This window comes from Balearica regulorum, chromosome 1 (assembly GCF_011004875.1).
Source record: "Balearica regulorum gibbericeps isolate bBalReg1 chromosome 1, bBalReg1.pri, whole genome shotgun sequence".
Lineage (NCBI taxonomy): Eukaryota > Metazoa > Chordata > Aves > Gruiformes > Gruidae > Balearica > Balearica regulorum.
In genome coordinates, this window is record NC_046184.1 from 142,577,709 (window position 1) to 142,593,010 (window position 15,302).

The window sequence follows — 15,302 nt, forward strand, 5'->3', positions numbered from 1 at the left end:
AAGTCATTTGCTCCCATGCCTTATAAAGATGTTGCTACAGTATTTCCTGTGGTGCAGAAGTCTCTGGCTTACCGGCGAGAGACTGCAGTGTTGTAGGCGGCTGCAGACTGCAGCAGCGCTGGCTAAGAGAGCCCACGAACTTCTGGGATCTAGTCTGTGGGACACAGATGTGTTCGTGCTCTGTGGAGTGCTCGACAGTTGCATCACGCAGCCAGGAGAGTGACGTGCCCCCCACCCGGGTGTGCAAGGCAGAGCAGCGTTTGTGGTTTTGCTGCTGGACGTCCCTCCTCAGGCTGGCACAGTAGGGAGGACTGTCGTCTCTAGACTACTGCCTGCAATAAACCGCTGTTACTGTTCACGTCCAGCCTTTCACAGCGTCAGCTGGGTGTCACCGATTCCCCTTTCTGCTCCCCCGGCCCCTCTCCCAAAACCCCAGGACTCAAAGAGTCTGCTCGGCGGGAGAGGTCACAAATTGGCAGTTTCTCACAGACGCCCACCTCTGCTAGGCAGGGAAGCACCCATGTCCAGAAGAGAGACCCGTCCCCTCCCTCTGCTCCAGATCGCTTCGGTTATAAATCCCCTTCTCAAGAGCCTGTTGGAGGCTGTGACTTTATCGTAGGAGGGCAGGGGCATCGAGGTCTCCTTCGTGGCCCAGAAAAAGTGGCATTTGTTGCTTATTTCTACGCTGGCCGCCGAAATGCTAAAGCACCTTTTCTATTTATTTGCACCATCCCTCTGGTCACATCAGGCTGATCGTCAGTTGCCTGTAGGAGCCTTGGCTGCCTGTACAACCAGCCACCTGCTGTCTCCTTTAGAGCTACGAAGCATGCCAGTAGCTTTGGAATTTTTACAGTGTTAAACATGTCTGCAGAGACAGTCTCTTAAACTACAGACATTGTATATTTAATCATCATGTTTAAATATCTTTAAGCCACCCATACACAGATTTTTCATTACATTTTCAATGGTCTAATAACCGTTCTGAGTCTGTGCCCTACTTGTGAACATTTTGCCAACGAAAATGCCAACTGGCACTATTTGGTCATTATCAAATGCAAAGGCAGATGTCTGCTCTTGTAGGCAGCACGGCCAGGAAGGCTGGGTTTGGGGGTTTTCTTTGCAAGAGGAGGTGGTGGGTATGCATAACCATCCTTTTTCACTGATACAGGGGTATTCTTCTGAAATGAAGTTTGGCTTCCCAGGTCTCATGAGCTCCATTTCATAAGAGAGCAAAGAGATTCCTCGTGAAAGACACTGAGCCTGTGTAATATAGGAGAAAGATGCTGGGATTTCATTTGCACTTTTTCATTTGGTCTGCCAGCGTGAATATTTTTGTCCATTCTCCTAGCACCAAAGCAGCTTGTACTGAGTGCTCTGTATGTGACTCAAGGATTACTGTATTATGTAACTGGTGTCTGATTGATAGTTGTAGCATGTATTTATTCTTTCTGTCTGAAAGAACATTTAACAATTGCTCCAAGAGATCCTTTTCTGTAAAGCACCTTGGTACGTCTGAGCTCAGCATCCCAAGTTTGTTTCCCCGCGGCGCTGGCAGCACTGGATGGCTCTGGGCCCTTGGGGACCGTGAGGAATACGAGCTCCTTCCCCGCAACAGCGGGAATGGGGGCCATCACCCGGGAGGTCACAGGTCTGCCAGCACAGCCTGTAGGTCTTGCTCCAGACACACGGGATGGGGCTTCCCTGGCCTGGGAGATCAGCTCCTGGGACGTGGTCCTGTTCCCACCCACCAAGTCTTCCTCCTCGTCCCCATCAACTTTTCCTTCTTTTCCATCAGTTTTTGATTGCCCCAGTTTCACGGCTTCTCCCCTGTTACTGTGAGTCCTTTGCCCGCAAGCAAGGCTGACAGAGTTAGCATCTACGCATGGCTTTAGTCAGAGCATAACTAAGATTTCATATTGCGTATATTTAATAGAACGTACACACAGATGTATGTTTATTTGTAATATTACCTTGACATAAGCAAAATAATCTAAAGGGCCCGCAGGAACCTTTTTCTCTAGCCATTATTCTACCATTTTCCTTATCCCTCTCCCATCCATCATATGCAAACATGAATTATAAGCTCTTTGGGACAGAGAGTGCTTCATTTTATTTGCCTATTGGCAACAGCAATCTTCTGCATGAGGAATGAATAATTAATTATTATTTTTTTTATTATTCAAGAGTGAACAATGGCTGGGTTGTTTGTTTCTTTGTTTGTTTTTCCTTTTTCTTCAGATTAAAAACAATCAGGTAAAAAAACCCCTTCCTTTGCTTCCTGTAATGCCTCTGGAGAGCTTCTTCAGGATTAATTTCAATTTGTGGGAACCCCTAATAGAGGGTGTTTTTCCTTACCACTTCAAGAAAAAAGATTATTGTCATAAAGGGATGTCTCCTCTGCAATTAAAAAAACATATTTTAAAGAGTAAACATATATTTAAAAAAATCCTGTTGTGAGTGGAATTGAAGATAAGTTAATCATCTTGTATTCTCTGTCTTTCCTGCCTTGTTCTAAGAACTTCATCTCCCTCTAGATTAATAACAAGACAAGAGTTAGACATGAGATAATTTACCACATCATTTATTTACACATTTTAATGAAGGAAAGATCATAGAAGCATAGCAGAGCTGAAGTTTGTTGTCAGTTGGGTTGGGAAATGTATATAAATTCCAGGAACAACTTAGTCAGTACCGACAGTATTATAATTTTAAATGGAAATTATGCAGCTAACAAGTCGTATCATGTCTTCTCACTGCTGTTGATCTGCAAAGCAAGAATCCTAGAGGGCATAATGGGAGATCTCACAAAAAATACTTCTGAGAAATAAAATCTGATGTGTGATTCTCCTGCTTTAGTCTTAACTGCACTGCTGCACTAACACAAAAAAAAAAAAAAAAAAAAAAAGAAAACCATTTTAATATGCCTTGAAGATTTCATTTTCTTATTTTGCAATCAAATAGCACGGACCGTAATCTTGATTGATATCAAGTCATCACCAATTCATTGGAAACATCATCAGTCAAATACTTGATTACACACTTGACAGCAACAGGATCAGTTTGGAATAAAGTCGCGCTGCCCTAGAGCTGCCTTTGCAATGTTTATCTATAAGGATGGGGTCTTTTTTAAATGCTTAGAGATATTTATTCTACAGAACCAAGCAGAGAGAAAGATGCAGGAGCAAGATAAACAGATGAGATGTGAGATGTAGATCTTGGAAATGTTTTGCACAGTCCAGCCATGGAGCGGTAGAACAAGGAACCATGGATATCCTGCCACCTGCTTCCAGCATTGCTTCTCTGTTTCACAGTAAACAGTCATAAAAAAAAAAAAAAAAAAAAAATTCTGTTGGAGAATTTGCAGTAGAGAGTAAGCGAGTGCCCAAACCGGTAGGCTGGGAGCCATCGTTTCCTTGTGTGGTTGGAGAAGTCTTGGATCCTTCTCTGCAGGATGAAGCAGCCCAGAAGAGCACATAGCCTTCTGACATGGATTCTCTCCTGGGAAGAGGTCAGTATGACCTGGAAACTGCTCAGGATGGGGTGGGAACTGCTCCAAGGCATTTTGTAAGACCGCTGTGTTACGACACAGAACAGGTGGGGCATGACTCATCCTCTCTCCCTTTGCATCAAAAGGCATACCTGTAGCTGCACTGGATGCAGACCCACAGTGGGGACAAATTTTAGGAACACTTATGGGACCAATCCCTCTAGGATTACGGGGTGGAGGAATGCCTGCTTTCTGTATTGCAATTAAGTTTAGGCATAAACGTGGCATAGAGATACTGGGTCCCATCAAAACTGGGACATTTCTGGACATGTAAGAAGGCATAACTGAAACACACAAGGTGCCTCCAGGGTTACCTAGTGTTTTCCAAGACTACAAGTTTGGATGGCACTGTGCATCTCCTCATTCCTGTGTTCAGGGGAGTGTGGTGGAGCCAGCCAAGATGTCTGTACCTAAGTGTAGACGTGCCCTTTTGTACCTGGGGAATGAAAAACCTACAGATAGGCAGCATCTGTTTATAGCTGCGTGGTTTGTGCCTCTGCTCTTCTGTGCATAGAATTAAACCCCCTGTGTTTACAGAGGGTCTTTTTTTTTTTTTTTTTTTCCCCACAGTCCCTGGTGCAAAGCAGCTCCCCCTTAAACTTTTGCCCTCTCCTTTTGATTCCCCCAGGGACCTTCTTCTGTGACAAGTTACTGCTCATGATAAGATAAGATATAAATGAACACTATTTTAGACTTAGTCAAATAACAGATTATTCTATCTATCTCTGTTTCTCCTACAAGGAGGCAAAGATTAATTCATCTTCTTGGCCATTTCCTTAGTTAGAATTTCTATTTTTCTTATTAGTAACCAAATCAAAATTTCAGCCTTTTTTGTTATTCAGGTGGAAAAGGGAGATATGATGGTATGAAAAACACTTATTTTGGTTTATTTCAGTCCATATCATCAACTTAGATGAAGTCAGCAGAAATCCTGAGGCTTGCTCTTTCATTTTCTCTGTAGAACAGTTCAAGTTTAAATGGACCAAGTGTAGGTCTTCCTTGCTACTTGTGATTTATCAGTTCATATTTCCCCTGAAGTCATCTGTCTGAATCTTCACAGCCTTGCCAAAAAATCCTTTCCATGACCTGGGTTTAGTTTACCACATTCATCATCTTCATTTCATGCCATCTTTTCTTTGTTAAACCTCCTGAAAAATCTCATCATTCCCTTGTCCCATTTATCACATCACAATTAGACTTAGGAGCCCAAATCATATGTGGTTTTAAATCTTTGTTATCTATCATATTGAACATTTTTATGAAATTGAGATCACACTACTCAAAACTAGGTATTGGGAAATGTGTCACATGCTTTTACTTCCATGATGCTCCCTATGCATGGCAGAATACTCTATCTGCAGAGTGACTTCATTGTCCATATGCAAGTTTCCCCTCAAAACTTGTCTCAGTTGCAATGCCAAAAGTCTGACAGTCAGACAGCTGTCATGTTGTAACTGCTGCTTTTCATTACCTACCAGACTGCCTCTTATGTGTTTTCTCCATCTGTTGCTTGTAACTATCTTTGGTCCTCTTGTTATTGATCATGAGACTATCTATTTACACATAAAATTCTCAGTAGAGCTCTGGTTCCTACGTCAGTGCCTAGCTGTATCTTATCCTGGTAGAAATACCAGAACTGACTTCAAAGCGATCAGCAAGAGGGTAACAGAAATTCATGCAGCCCTTAGAACAGGTACATTGCTGCTTATAAAAGTGTATGTGAAGCGATGTACTCCTGATCCTCTTTTGTAAATATCTGATAAGCTGACTGCCGTGTTGCCTAGAAGCTCACTGTTGCAGTAGGTGACATTCAACCCTTTACCAAGGCATTGTTCTTTCACTAAAGTACTGGTATTAATAAATCAAACATCATCTGAAAGAAAGAAGATGTTATGTACTACTAAACCCTACATATTCCAATGTTTTCATTATTTCAGATACTGTAGTTTCTTTTTGGTCCCTTTTTTGTGCTCCATAGGTAAGCATCACACATTTCACTAGTGGAGTGCCATTTGACAAAGTTGTCCCTTATTGGTGCTTAAGCCAAAGCAGCAGATCATGATTAATGCAGAAGGAAAAGCTGCAGTTCTACAGCTGCAGACATAGATAGCGCACAGGTTTTATGGAGTTTAGTAGATTATTAAGATGTGACAGTTTTAACGTCTGACAGATGAGTGAAGCAGATGGAATTACACCCTGAAAGCACAGCTATAGCCAGGGGCCTTCGTAAGGGTAGCTATTACAAATATACATGGATATGAAAAGCAACTACCATTAATGGTCAGAAATGAGGCCAAAGAATCAATAAGTATTTATTAGTTCAGTTATTGCAAGTCTAATATTAGATCATACAGGACAAATCTAATGAAAGAGAGAAAACACATTCATCTGCTTTCCATAGAAATTAAGCAAATTTGGGTAAAGAAATAATGGTAGTAGGAGCTGATGAGCAGAATAATCCCACCATTCGGAGTCAGCGTTCTGAGCTGGAGCAGAAGCAGAAATTCCTTAATAGCAAATAAAAGTTACTGTGCATCTTAAGTTCCCTAAACTTCAGCTGCCATTCCCCCTTAGCCTGCTCTAAGGCTGACACCCCAGAGATGTCTTCCAGCTCTGTTCTCACGACAGCTCTTATCAGGGAGCTCTCCTTGAGCAGTCAGCTTAAACTCTGCCGCTGTAGTTGTTTGGCAGAGAACACTTCGCTACCTTTCTGGTTTAGCTCAACTTTTCCAAAGAACCAACAAATGTAGGTGAGAGACCCCTGGGCAAAGAGGCTTGTCAGTCCCTTGACACGCGCCCCGTACTTCACTGCCTTTGCACGTGCCCTGCCCTGCCTCCTCCCAAGCCCTGACCCCACCACGGCCCGCTCTCGAGGTTGCTTTCAGTAGGAAGGGCTTGCAGCTACTGGTCAGATTATCAGTGCCTGCAACCGGTGTTGAGGCAAAGGTTTAATTGGGGATGAGCAATGCACTCCTTTGGTTGTCTCTAGAAACACTTCTGATAGATTTGGCAATTAGAGCTGGGTGATAAAATTTTGATGACAAGCAAAGGAAATGCTGACTTGTTCAAGCTTCTGATGGGAACGTATGGCTGCAATTAAACATTTTCAGAAGGATTCCTTAAGGCAGGATGGACTTCTGGTAACAGACTGTGACAAAGGGTTAGGGTACTTACTTGAGGTAAGGAAACTGGGGGTCCAAGGCCCCACACTGCTTTACATATGGAGCAGAACCTGAAACTTCTGCCTGTCGGTCAAGTACCTGGTCTGATCTGATGGCTAAAGCTTTAGGCTGTTGTATAACCTGGAGGAAAGTGAGGCTCTTTCCACCTTCAAAACTTGAAAAAGTCTCAAAGCAATTCTGTATCAGCTGATCACACTGTATGTAGGACAGCAGAATTGCTCTCTGTCCAAGTCTCCCAGCACTTCAAAGGCTACTGTAATTTGATTTCTCTCGGTGTCTTTCTAAGGCATGAAATGTTCTTTAGAGCTATATCTTTCTGTGGCTGTTTTTCAGTGTTTTTGATATTATTAGGAGTTATTTTGTCTTTGCTCTTTCCTAATTTCTCAGAAAAGACTGTTTTAATCACAGTTTCCACCTCTCTACCTAATACATTGTGCAGAATAGCTTTTGTTTCAGCAGCTCGGAAATGTTCTTCACTGAGTGGCCAGTGCATAATCACTCCTATGGTTCCCAGTACCTTCCTCATTACTTATGTCCAATAATCCCCACCAAACCAAGAGGCAGAGAGTTATACGGAATAGCTAGCTCCTAAGGAGCTTCTTCCTCACTGGAGGGCCAGCCGCTGCCTCCAAATCTAGACATTGTGCTGCAAACGTTCACAGCAAACGGGAGGGAAGCAATAACAGGCAGCGGGCAGAGAGGGCTAGGAAACACTGTCATTAAACAGGCAAATGATCCAACTCCGAAATCAGCGTTGCTTTACCATGCTAACATCAATGGATAGAAATTAATGAGTGACACGCCTATGGCCCCCTGCCCACTTCACTTGTGACTTTGATCCCTGATTTATGTGCAAAATTGATTGTGCTGAGCTTAACCATCACCAAAGGGCAATGGAGCACAACAGGTAGCAGAATGACAGCCTCAAGAAGTTGTGTGCAGTTGCCTCTGTCTGCACTGTAATATCAATACGTATGTCTGAAAGGTGTTGCCTTTCTTCCAAGATGTCCATCACTGGCATAGACAGAACACATGATTTTATCAGGAAAAGAAACAGGAGCTAATTCTGCAAACTCTAGAAAACATTTCAAGAGGGTACAAAATGCATCGATGCTGTTGGATGTCCCAGCCTTTCATTTGCACACATCGCTTCACTGCACACTCCTTTTGCCTGTTGAACAAGGACTTTTGAGGTCACAGAGAAACGCGGTCCTACTTTATAACTGTATTTTACTTGGCCCAGCATCAGTGTTTTCAAAGTCCTATGCTATCACAGCCCTTTGATGTGTAATGCCACATTGAAGTATATATTCTATAGCTATGCCTTGAGCTATTGTGTCTAATAGGCTTTCTGGTGGCTTTTCAAAAACATTAAACATATGTAAGGTTTAAGAAGATTCACAGGCAAGAAAGCCAGTATGTACATCTATCCCCTGCTAGGCTCAGCATGGGAGCATGAGACAACTTCAAAGCTTCCAAAAGCAAAATTCAAAAAGCTCAAGAAAGCTTTTGCCTGAAAACAAACTTCTGATCAAGGACTTTCCCTGAATCTTCTGAAGCAGGGTGATATCCACAAGAGAGCAAAATCAGCACAATAACCCTCAATCACATTTCTCCGGAATTTGTTTTTTTTCCCCCTCTGACTTCATGTACATTAGTGCTTCTTTGCATTTAAAAGCTAAACCACACTCAAACAAATTATAAATTCAAAGCAGAGTTACTGCTTCTGAATCATGCCATAGGTGGATGCTGCTTGTTCCAGATGTCTGGATGTTCCAGAGTGACCGAATTGCTCCTACCCAGTTGGAAGCTGGACCAAGCCCAGGTAAAATAAGGCACTCTGGAAGATATGAATGTTTTTATGGGAGTCACAGCTCCCATTTTTTTGTATAGGAATAGGCTTGAATGTGTACTGTAAGGCAAAGGGAAGTTGTATTTTCTTTGTTTCGGAAACCAACAAAACTGTGACAACTTTGTCTTTCTCTTTTAGCCAAGCTATGAAAAACCAGTGGAGGGGAGGGAACTCTGCCCCCATAGTTTAGATCCCTAACTGAGGTCCCTTACTGGCTACAGTCACACAATTAATGAGGTGAGGAAGACACCTTTGTGTTCTCCAGAGATAGCTCTATTCTGCATCACTTAGTGTTCCTCAACTGCATAGAGAACTCCGTCACCTCCAGAGGGTGATCTAGTCTATTGGACTCCAGTGACATCCACATAGAGTTTACAAGAACCAGCAGGCAATACGGACTGCATCCATATACCCACCATTTGTCCTACCTAACCCTGCTCTGAGATGGAAGGGGAAGAGTAATGCAAAACAAGAATGAGAGTAGGGTGGTTTGTTTGTTTCTTTGCTTCTTTAGTTTTGAGGGTTTGGGTTTTTTTAACAGCCCATGGGTGTGACATCACGTCCCCTGAGAGATGATCCTGAACTGTACTGCTAGGTCATAGACATATCTGGTGCTCTGGTCCTTCCTCTGAGAACTGCTAGTCATCAATCTTTGATGGTCAAATATATGCACCCTCAAAATTGTTGGGTCTGGAAGCACAGCCTGTGTCCAGCCTTAACCACTCTGCCAGGATCTCCAATTTATTTGTTTGCAGGTGTTTTTTTTTTTTCCCCCCTCTGGGACTCTTGAATCCCCATCTGCATGGTGGATTGTCTTCTGTTGAAGGTCTGAACAGTGCACCCCATGGCCTGCTGGCTGGGTGTGTTGGAGAAGTGACCTCAATATTCTTTGAGCAGAGTAAAACCTGGAACTTCCAGCTAGTCAAGGTGGACTGAGACACTGCTGGCTACCAAAATTATTTACACTACTGACAGCATTTAGCATTTCAGTGTTTTCTCATGGATTTTATGTGAAGTCCAGGTATTTGTTGATCTAAATGTAGATTACAAGAGAACTTTTGACATGAAACTATGGACACACCACCAAAGTAGTCATCAAATCTTGATGTTGAAAGTCAATATCCAAGAAGCTTCTAGCATAAAAAGGGAAGTATTAATTGAATTAAGCTTTTCTAGCATTAGGCAATCCTGGAAAGATCGTATGGCTTTTTTAAAACTCACACTGGGACACAGGTGGTATGGAGCTTAACAGGATCCTCCTGGAGTTGTTGCAATATAACTTCAGAAATCAGCTGTCAGAAATCAAGAAGTGCAAGGAAGATTAACTTTCACGCATTACATTTCTGTCAAAAATATAATTTCTCGATTTCTTCCTAATTTCTCCTGTTATGACAGGTGATACATGACGAAACAGGTTTTTTTCAGATTTTCAAGTTTTAGGCTTCATAACTACATCTTGTAATATATTGCAGAGTATACAAACTGGAAAAAAACCCACTCTGTAGACATCAGGGAACAGGGTTTTGGATGGAAGTCACAGAAAAATTAGTTTTAAATGAGTTCATCATTTTAGTATTTTCATGCTAGTTGATTCTGTATTCTTTTTGTTTTGCTAATTAAAGCCAAAAATCAGGGAGATGCAAAGTCCAGCTAAACAGTGTTATAGGTATGAAAATAATCTGCAGTCGGGAGGAACACATTTATAACTGGTGGCTGAGCATTTCAATTTAAACTTCTGTGCTTTCCTCAAACTATTTCCACTGAGTAACCAAGATCATCACAGTGATATTGATCTCTAACTCTAAAAAAACCCCAACTGGCCCTTATTTCTTTCTTCTATTTTCTTTCCTGGTGTTTGTTTCTCTTCCTATCCCATTTCTCATCTACCATTCTGCATTCTTCTAATGCTACTGAGGTTGAACACTGAAGTACCTGAGCCTCTTGAGAAGACATTTTCTCATAGAAAACCAAGTGTTTACAAAAGGGGCTGCTATGTTTAAAAAAAAAAAAAAAAAAAAAAAATAAAAGAGAAGTACCTGTAGAATTGTGTTGGTTGTGATGAGCTTTGAGTGGAGCAGAGGTATAAGTTGGATGGGCAGGCTTTGTTTCTCAACACTCTGCGTTTTGGGAAGGCCAGGCTGTCCCCATGACACTGGGGAAGCCTTGCCTATGGGACATAGCAAGTTGGCTGCAGCTAGAGCTCATATGCTTTCCAAATCTTCCTTCTGCTGAAAGGCCTGAAACTTTAACTTTTCTTTCTAAATTAGAAAAAACCTTTTTATTTCCAGAATTTAATTTTTTTTTCCAAAATAAGAATTCAACACTTAAATCACCTCCATTTCAGACACTGAAATCTCCTTTTTCTCCACCATTCATGTCTGTATGTTCCCATGATAGAGTTGATACCCATTTCACTGATCAAGCTGGAAAAAGAAAGAGTTGAGGAAATGCTGATTGATCTAGGTTTTCCTGTGATTAGAAATTATACTTATACACTAAGACAATAATTTTTAAATGCATGTATGAATAAGCATAGGAAAAAAAGAAAAAACAGAACTTTATACTTATGACCTCTAAAACTATGAAATTAAATGACAACAGATCTTACTGAGATTTTAAAAATCCATTGGGCATTTACTTTAGAATTGAAAGGGGAAACAGTTATCTTAAACAGAAAATCTACTCCTGTCCTACTATGCATTGGGGCAAGATAAAATGGACAAACAAACAAAACAGTGGGAATATTTCAAACCATCTCTTTCTCTCCCCCCCCCCCCCCCCCTTACTTCTTTTCCTTAAGGTAATACTAAACCACACTTTCTTCTTTAATCTTTATTCCAAGTTGCCACTTACTCCTAGGAGTTATCTGTTCAATATCTGTTTGTCTTAATATGATGATCCTGTTTTGTTTTTTTTCCCCTAAATGTCTTGTGAATGAATTGTGACTTCCAAAGTAATGAAATAAATGGGTAAATAATATCTAAAATAAAGGATTTATCAAATTTTAACTTGATAAATTGACTGGATATTTTATGTATTAATAAATAATGCGTTGGTCCTGGGTTTAGTCCCAGACTTTGTGTTGTTATGCCTTGAAAGGAAACACAGTATTTATTTTTTCCACACTGTTTTAGAAAAAAACCCAAACAAGCTTTGTTTAGCCTCCAGAGCCCTGAGTAATATTGCTTTGACTAGGAAGAAAACGTTGGCATTATAGAGACTTTTTTCATAATTGCCTGCTCTGCAAAACAAAACAACCAAGCACACCCTCTGGTTTCAAGTGTCTGCAGGTAGCTGAGTTGCACACTGCTGTCCCATCGGGCTGGGTCTCGTAGACCTTCCACATCTTTTATACCTACCCCCAACAGACACAGCTAAGTCACAACTCTGGTGCAAGCCACTCACAGTTTAGAGAGTAGCACACAGACCCCTCCAGTTCCCAATCCTTTCTAACCTGCTGGGACTCTCCCCGTTTCACTAATAAAAGCATTTTGCAAAGCCGTGTGGTAAGGGAGACAGACAACTGCACGGGTCGTATCTGGACTTTGACCCAGGCAGGGCAGAGCGTTCGCTCCAATCCCTTCCTGCAGTCCAACACAACCTGTTGATGGCAAAAGCAGAGATGCCCTGCTGCATTGCTCTGTCCTCCACCGGCAGAGCCAGGGAGAGAAATGCCATCAGCCAGGAAAAAATAAAAGCTGCCCACAGAAACAACCCAGCGTCAGGTTCACTCAGCATCATCTGATAACCCCGTGGAACAGGTGATCAATATTCATCAGCATCACAGTTCTCTTGCTAGTGATAGTTAATGGGCTGATAATGCCATCCTCCTTGTAGCCAAATCCCATCAGGGACCAGACAGCTGGAGCTAAAGGAGAAAACTTATCAGATCTGGCAGGAGACAGTTTAGGAGGCTAAAATTAACCTTGGACCATTCACAGAAAGAACTAATTGTTTGTGACTGCTAAATTCCTGCCAGTGGCAAAGGTTTATTGCTGCACAGATCTTAACCTGATACTAGTTTTTCTGCAGCAGGAAAAAAAGAAAGACAATGAAGTGGTGAAAAAAAATATTCCAGGGTTCTTTTTAACCCCTCCCCCACAAAGAAATATAAATTAGCATGCATATAATGAAAATTAAAGCTTTATGCATTTGTGCTATAATGATTCAAGTTGTTTCAGGACTCCAGAACATATTGTGAACTCATGAGCTTGACAGAGCCTTCATCAAGAAAAAAAGAAAAGCCTGTCAGAAAAGCCCATGTCTGCTGAATTACTCTTACTTCATTAAAACCTCCAGTGATATAATTTCCTCCCCTTCCCCTGTCAGCAGTACAGAAGGTGGACGCTGGTTTTGGCTGAAAAGTCATCAGCTGGAACTCATGAAAAAGAGGCACATAAACAAGCAATGTAATCAAACATGGTGGTAGACTTTACTTCAGGATCTGAGGATGAGCAAGAGAGGGAAGATATAATGCTTGGCAACATGCTTGCATTACAGATCTCTTGAGTTTCTGGCATACTGATGTTCAGCAAATGCATAACAGAACTACAGAGCAAAATCCGGTACAAGAAATTGAACCTGGAAACACGTGCCCATGCAGCCTGCGTGGGAAAAGAGGGAACTCAGAGCTGGAGAACAGGTTTGCTTCAGAGAAGAAGAAAAAAAAAATGGTGGGAGCACTAGATAAGTTGGCAAGTGAGAAGACAACACATTTAGTACAACAAAGAGAGAGGAAAGGACAGCCAAGGAGTCCTTGGTAGTTGGTGTAAACTAGAACTTGTACCGGGAAGAGGCTCTTATAAGGAAAAGGGAAATTGAAATCCTACCACAGAAGATGATGTAGAGAAAACAAGAACTGAGAAACAGGACTGGATCTAAGGGGATCTTAAAAATAGCAGGGAGGACCCCACTGAGCGTTCTTGGCATCAGGACAAGAACTTATACTGGAGTGGGTCAAGGCTGCCTACACGAGGCTAGAATGATCAAAGAGGAGAAGGTTTAAGTTATCTCTCTGGAATTGATGCCATTCCCAAGAGAGGAATGTAAATGCATAGCAAGAAAAACTAAAAACAAACAGGGATTGGTTATGATAAGAAAGATTTGACTTCCAGTCACAGGTACGCAATCAGGCAAAAACAGTTTTTCTTGAAGGATCGACACCATGCAGGTGTCTGGGATACTGAGGCATGGTGTGAATGACTTAAACATGAGAAATGGAAGAGTGGAGAAGTGAAGTGATCTGGGGACACTTCTGAATCACCATAGTGTTAAAACCTAGCAGACAAGGGCTCAGGTGAATGAAGATTCAGTAGAAGACTAGATGTTGGAGGCTCCGTAGGAAAGGAGGTTAAAAAACATTCTCCTGAGGTGATTTGAAATTAGTCTCATTTGTTTCAACCTGGAAGACTGGATAAGAATATTTTAAAGAAAGCAAGTAAACTGTTAAGTGCATTTTCTTGTCTTGACCAGGGAGTATGTCTGATACCTGATTTCATTCATGTTTCTCCCAGAAGATCTTTGTTAGCTGGAAAAAGAATAAATTGATGACAAAGTCACTTAGCAATATAACTTTCAGTGTTAAGCTAAACCACTTTTAAGAGTGGTGTTATCTCCTCATCAGAAGCAGCTTGGGCAGATGTGGAACAAGCCAAGTTTGCGAACAAGTGCCTAAGTCTGTATATGAATGGCAGAGGCTGTGTAGGGCAGGTTGGCTTCTATTTCTTCTGTGTCTCTCACATGTGAAGCACAATAAAAATAAGCAGAAGGGCAAAACTTCAGGATACTAGTTTTTGGGATAAATATGCATTTGAGACTGTTTCTTTGCTAGCACAAACATCTCAACTGAAAGGAACTTGATTGGAATAATTTCTTCTGTATCCTAGTCAGCACCAGCAAGATTACTCAGCAGAGAAAGGTAACCATGCATTTATATTCCATGGCATACCTCCAAGAACCATGCTTTTTGGCCTTTTCCAGCATTATTATTCCTTCTTTCCACTACAAGCCACAGCACAAAGATCATACTAGAAAGTGTTGCAGTAATAACAATAATTCCCTGCCCAGAAATAAATATTATTATTATTATTAATATTATATAATGTTGGTAGTACCTGTATTAGGTAATAATTAAGGAAACTTAAATAGCTATATCATGGAAACACTTCAAGATAAGCCTTAAACACTAGTGTGCAAAACAAAGAGATAACAAAAGTAAGCTGTGGAGTTAATGTATTGATAAGTCAGAAGTGGACATAGTATAAATACCACCCTATATTCAGGATATGGATAAGAAACATCTCATTGATGGATAATAACAAACCCTAGGAGCTTTTTATCTAAACAAAGGCAGAGACCAAGCCGTACAGAAATGCTTCCTCCAGCGTTGGCATGGGAGTATGATGCAGAGAATGAAAATGGTCCAAAATACCACAAACACTGAGAAGGCAGACAGAAAACACAGCAGGAAGGCACGGTAATCAGTCAAACTTGCATGAGAAACATGAATGGGTACAAAAATAAATTTGATGCCCCCTGCCATCCCCACAAGCTAACAGAACCAGCATTTCCACCTGGAGAAAGGATAATCAAATAACCACTCCTCTCAATAAATACTTCACTCAATAAAAGCAAAGTTCATTGGAAATATTTTTGTCTAAAATTGTCTAAATAAAATTACTGCAAATTCATAAGATTCTGATGGACAAAAGTCCATTAATCA